We start from the raw sequence: 6,114 nt of genomic DNA on the forward strand, positions 1-6,114 counted from the left end.
ATTCTGCTATTGATTCTTTCTAGTGTAGTTTTCATTTCAGTTATTGTATTGTTCATCTCTGTTTGTTTGTTCTTTAATTCTTCTAGGTCTTTGTTAAACATTTCTTGCATCTTCTTGATCTTTGCCTCTGTTCTTCTTCCGAGGTCCTGGATCATCTTCACTATCATTATTCTGAATTCTTTTTCTGGAAGGTTGCCAGCTCCACTTCATTTAGTTGTTTTTCCTGGGGTTTTATCTTGTTCTGTCATCTGGTACATAGCCCTCTGCCTTTTCATCTTGTCTATTTCTGTGAATGTAGTTTTTGTTCCACAGGCTGCAGGATTGTAGTCCTTCTTGCTTCTGTTGTCTGCCCTCTGGTGGATGAGGCTATCTAAGAGGCTTGTGTAAGTTTCCTGATGGGAGGGACTGGTGGTGGGTAGAGCTGACTGTTGCTCTGGTGGGCGGAGCTCAGTAAAACTTTAATCCGCTTGACTGCTGATGGGTGGGGCTGGGTTCCCTCCCTGTTGGTTGTTTGGCCTGAGGCGACCCAACACTGGAGCCTACCTGGACTCTTTGGTGGGACCAATGACAGACTTCAGGACGGCTCATGCCAAGGAGTACTTCCCAGAACCTCCACTGCCAATGTCCTCGTCCCCACGGTGAGCCACAGTCACCCCCCCCCCCTCCTTCTCACCTCTGACGCCAAGGAGTACTTCCCAGAACTTCTGCTGCCAGTGTCCTTGTCCTCACGGTGAGACAGAGCCACCCCCCGCCTCTGCAGGAGACCCCCCAACACTAGCAGGTACGTCTGGTTCAGTCTCCCCTGGGGTCACTGCTCCTTCCCCCAGGTCCTGATGCGCACACTACTTTGTGTGTGCCCTCCAGGAGTGGAGTCTCTGTTTCCCCCAGTCCTGTTGAAGTCCTGCAATCAAATCCCACTAGGCTTCAAAGTCTGATTCTCTAGGAATTCCTCCTCCTGTTGCCGGAACCCCAGGTTGGGAAGCCTGACGTGAGGCTCAGAACCTTCACTCCAGTGGGTGGACTTCTGTGGTATAAGTGTTCTCCAGTCTGTGAGTTACCCACCCAGCAGTTATGGGATTTGATTTTACTGTGATTGCACCCCTCCCACTGTCTCATTGTGGCTTCTCCTTTGTCTTTGGATGTGAGGTACCCTTTCTGGTGAGCTCCACTGTCCTCCTGTCGACGACTGTCCAGCAGCTAGCCATGACTCTGGCGTTCTGAAAAGAGGAAGTGAGCGCACGTCCTTCTACTCCACCATCTTGGTTCCTTATCTAGCCAGGACTTTTAACGTGGCTCCAACAGCATCCCCACAAGGCCAGAGATAACAGCTGTCCATGTTACTGATGTTCCCTCCTTCCCCCCCATCTCCCTCCCTCCCTTCCTTCCACCTAGCCATCCATCCATCCATCCATCCATCCATCCATCCATCCATCCATCCATCACATCTATGTGTCTATGCATCTATCTATATATCTATCTGTCGTCCATCTATCTATGTCTATCATTTATCTGTCTATGCCTTATTTAGTAGAAATGTATTAGATGTCCAATACATGGTTCTGAGCTGGGTGTTGGGAGGGGAAAGCAAAGATCTTAGCTCCCCTCCAGGACCTAAGTGATATCATCTCTTTTCTGGGGTTCTCTTTTAGGATGGGGGAAACTTTCCCTAAATCTCCCTAGCAGACATCCCTCATCTTTCCGCAGCTCCCCCACCCCTGCCCCACCACCCACTCAGCAGACATTGGGCAGATTTGGACTAATGTTCATTCCTTAACCAATCGCTGGCAATGAAATGATGGAGATTTGCTTAGACTAATCACTGGGGTGAAATGGGTGTTGGGGGCCCACAAAGGGACCGCCAGGGAACACAGTAAAGGCCACCTACTTTGGCCTAGGACATGTGCGATGTGGCATCAGGAAATACAGTGGAAAGGAAGGAGGGCAGGGAGATTTATTCTGGAGGCGGGGGGGACCTTCTGAGGGATTTTAGGGAATAACAGGAGCTGGGAGACAGACAAACAGATGCAGAGGCTGGAGGCACGAGATGCGAGGCCCGTTAAAGTTTCTTTGAGAAGTTGGGGAGAGGTAAGGAGAGGTGGCAGTGAGGGACAACAGTGAGGAAGGTTGTGCCCGCCAGCTCAGACGTAAAAGCAACTGGACTGACAGAATGACTGCATTAAGTCTGGACGGTGGTCTCGTGAATTTAAGCCTGAGTTCCTGGGAAAATGGCAGTCTCTCTCTCTCTCTCACACACATACACACACACACACACACACACACACACACACACACACACAGTAAAGTGATCAAGAGATGGAGCTGGCTGACCACCCCCTTCACTCAGCTTAGGACCCCGGTTCCACCTGCAGCATTCCCTCAAGACCAGGCTGAAACATCAGCAAGACCCTGTGCAGGTTTGGGGATAAGGTGTGCAAAATGAAACCTCCTTCTAGACTTTGCCCCAGCTCTGCTGGCCAAGAAGATGCATCCTCATCTAAGGCTTGGACCAGCCTCCCTGGGCACCTGCTGTGCACGTAATACAGGAGGGAGAAGGACCTTTCTGCCATGAGGGCCGAGGCGTGTCTGTGTCCCTCTTGGAGCCAGATGTCACGTCCTTGCTCTCTTGTCCTCCTTTGGGACAACCTAACCTGACTCAGTTCTGGCCCTGCAGGGCACTGGACTTGTAGGAGGACCGGCCGCTGGGCAGAGCAGAGGCCACATTTTCTCTGACATGGCCTTACGCCAACACTTAAGGAGCGGGGAGACAGGAGGGGCAGCAGAAAGAGTGCCCAGCTGAGCTGAGGGAAACAAAACACTATTTCCCAAAATAGCATATTCTCAGGAAATCAAGCATTCGAAGGGAGACGGAAGCTTAAAGTCCAACACACTTCACCTGGAACAGGTCAGGTAGGCGGCCTAAGTGAGCCAGGAGACGCGTCAGGGCCTGTCAGCATTTTACTCCCCCAGATAGAAGAGGGCCTTTTGATTTAGACCAGAGAGAAGAAATCTGGGCAACTGGGACTTCCCTGGTGGTCCAGTGGCTAAGAATCTGCCTTGCAATGCAGGGGATGCGGGTTCGATCCCTGGTCAGAGAACTAAGATCCCACATGCTGTGGGGGCAACTAAGTCCACGTGCCACAACTACTGAGCCCTCGACCCACAACTAAGAGCCCATGTGCTGCAAACTACAGAGCCCACGTGCTCTAGAGCCTGCACATCACAACTAGAGAGAAGCCTGTGCACTGCAATGAAGTAACACCCGACACAGCCAAAAATAAAAATCAATAAATATTTAAAAAAAGAAAGAAAGAAAGAAATCCAGGCAACTGAATTCACATCTCCCAGGTCTGTTCCTGCTTCTCAAACAGCACATCAGTCAAGGAAAATCTCAGGGTCGGGTGCACCCGCCTGAACTTAGGGAAGGTGCCAGCCACAGCTCACTGTCTGAATGTAGGCTGGCAGGCCAGCGTGTCCTTGTCCCACAGGCTCAGAGCTAAGCTACGTGCTGAATTATGTTTGCCTCTCAAGGACACTTACCCCAAAGCTTGGTTAAAGACCCCATCTCCAAATGCAGTCACGTGGGGAGTTATAGATTCAACATGAACTGGGGGTAAGGGGGATATAGTTCTGTTCCTAACATATCAATATTTGGTTTACTTCCTCTGTACTGTAAGATTCTAAAGATCTGGGACCATTTTTTTTAAAATTAATTTTTATTGGAGTATAGCTCTTTTGGGGACCATGTTATATTCACCTTCCCCAGTATCTGGCACAGAGATAATCCACACATACTGGTTGAATGAATGGATGAAGGCAGGGCTACAGGGCTGCCATGTACAGCTGCCCAGGCTGTGTACTTCACAACTCCACCCAGACTACGGTGTGAATATAGCCTCCTGGAGTTATGCAGGACTATGTCCAGTTGGATGACTATGCTCCTTCTTCTAATGAAGAGAATTTGGGATGTACTTTTATCTTAATTTCCCCAAAGTTGCTATGCTATGCTCCCATAGCTGTGTAAACTCTATGTACCTCAAGTGTAAGTATTATTATATCAATTAGGCTGTGAATAACAGAAAGCTGACCTCTTGTCTTACACATAGGAGGATTCATTATTTTTACATAATAAGTCTGGGGGTAGATAGGTACTGCCTGTGGTTTAGAGCAGAGGTTGACAAACTTTTTCTGTAAAGAACCAGATAGTAAACATTTTCAGTTTTTTGGAACGTATGTTGCAACTACTCTATTTTGTCATTACAGGGCAAAGTCAACCACAGATGAATTGCATGGCTGTGTTCCAATAAAACTGTATTTACAAAAATAGGTAGTGGGCCAGAATTGGCTCATGGGCCACAGTTTGCCAACCCCTGGTACCACGGAAGGTTGAAAAGAGAGAATGCCAGGGAGGAACGGTCGGGAAATGGTCAAGATGGTCCTGTGCTGCAGAAGGTTCCTAAGCTTGCAGACCACACCAGCTTGTCTCCACAGTTGCCCCAAGTTCAGCTGCCCTTTGGGGTTTCTGACCTTTGAACCAACAGTGATCAGCGTGTCTGACCTGTGAACCAACAGTGATCAGGGTGTCCTGGCAGAGTAGCCCAGCCTCACGACCCGTCCCCAGTTCCTGGAGGGTGAAAGAGGCCACAGCACCCTGTCCTCAAGCCAGAGAGTCAGCGAAAACCAGAGATAAATCAGGGCAACTTCCACTTCAGCAATCAGCTCCGCCATGCTGGTGGTTGGTGATGGACTGCCACCCAGAGGGACACAGAGTAGACCCTCCGGGCCCTCTGTGACTCCCCCTAAGGCTGGTCCTCTCTCCCCTGCAGAGGGAGACGTCCTCCTTCCCCCCCCACCGTAACTTCCACGGCGGCGCATGGGCCTGGGCCCGACCCTTAGTGGAGGCTCTAACCACCCACCCGCCCAGCCACGCGAGACTGGCCACTTCCAGACGGCGTCTGTCCCCTCTTTGCACAACTCAGGCTTTGCTCTGAGATGACAGTGAAGCTCTTACTCACTGGTCTTCATTCTCTCCTTGGGATCGAAGCAAATGAGTCTGCTTTTCCTCCCGCCTGGCAGTCAGTCCTGCAAAGAATAACGATGGAGGTTATTCATCTCAGCTCGGGCTGTCACAACGCAACACAACAGCACAGGCCAGGGCTGAAACAACACAGATTCGTTTCTCACTGTCCTGGGCGCTGCCAGGCCCAGGTGAGAGCCTGCTTCCCAGCTTGCAGACAACGGTCTTCTCCACGTATCCTCACAGGGTGGAGGGAGGGAACTCTGGTCTCTCCCTTCTTGTAAGAAAACGAATCCCATGATCCTCATGGCCTCATCTAACCCTAATCACCTCCCAAGGCCCCGCCTCCACGTACCATCACAGTGCAGGTTAGGGCGTCAACAGAGGAATCTGGGGGGACACAAGCTACCAGTCTGTGACATTATTATTAAGCTCCCATTTCTTGAGCCTCTACTGTATATCACAGGAGCTGTATTGGGGACGTATTCCTTTCTTCTCTGTTTTTCAGATGAGAGAAGGTTCTGAGAAGTTAAACCATTTATTCAAGATTGTCTGCATGTCTCAGAGAACAGATGAGCCAGTCCACTCCGTGTAAACAAATGAGGATGGCCTAATCTTGTTCCTTCTCTGGAAATGTATTTTTTTGCCTTCATAAGAGCTCCAGGCTGCATTGTGACTGTCGTGGGCCCGAGGGACTTCTGCGTTCATGGTCTCCTCCCCCATTAAAATACACACACACACACACAAATTATATTTCATGATTGTGTTTGTAGGATTATTACATATTCGAGGCTGGATTATTATATATTCATCATTATTATATTCATTTTCTTCCTTCTTTATTTTGGAAGAATTTCAAGTTGAAATGTTTTCACTGACTCTTAGAAGCACCACGGACCAAGCACTGCACCATCCCTGCCTGGAAAAGTCAGCCTGATAACGAGCAGGCCAGGGATTTAGCCACTGGGTGGGCTGCCAAGGGGCTGCTCTGGGGGAAGTGGCACCTGGGGTCTGTAACTACTGAAGCCTGAGCCAGGAGAGATTCCCGACTTAAGCTTTTTTTTTTTTTTTTTTTTTTTTTTTGCGGTACGTGGGCCTCT

At 49.6% G+C, this 6,114-nt stretch overlaps 1 long non-coding RNA gene across 3 annotated transcripts in view; it reads right to left on the minus strand.

Moving 5' to 3' along the window:
• LOC102976675 (uncharacterized) overlaps nt 1-6,114 on the minus strand; it is a 47,279-nt gene that overhangs the window by 18,369 nt on the left and 22,796 nt on the right. For all 3 annotated transcript variants that reach the window (XR_008618518.1, XR_447457.4, XR_008618517.1), the window contains exon 2: nt 5,013-5,079. This is a non-coding gene — a long non-coding RNA (uncharacterized lncRNA). The remainder of the gene's footprint in view (nt 1-5,012; nt 5,080-6,114) is intronic.

The sequence above is a fragment of the Physeter macrocephalus genome, chromosome 11 (assembly GCF_002837175.3).
Source record: "Physeter macrocephalus isolate SW-GA chromosome 11, ASM283717v5, whole genome shotgun sequence".
NCBI lineage: Eukaryota > Metazoa > Chordata > Mammalia > Artiodactyla > Physeteridae > Physeter > Physeter macrocephalus.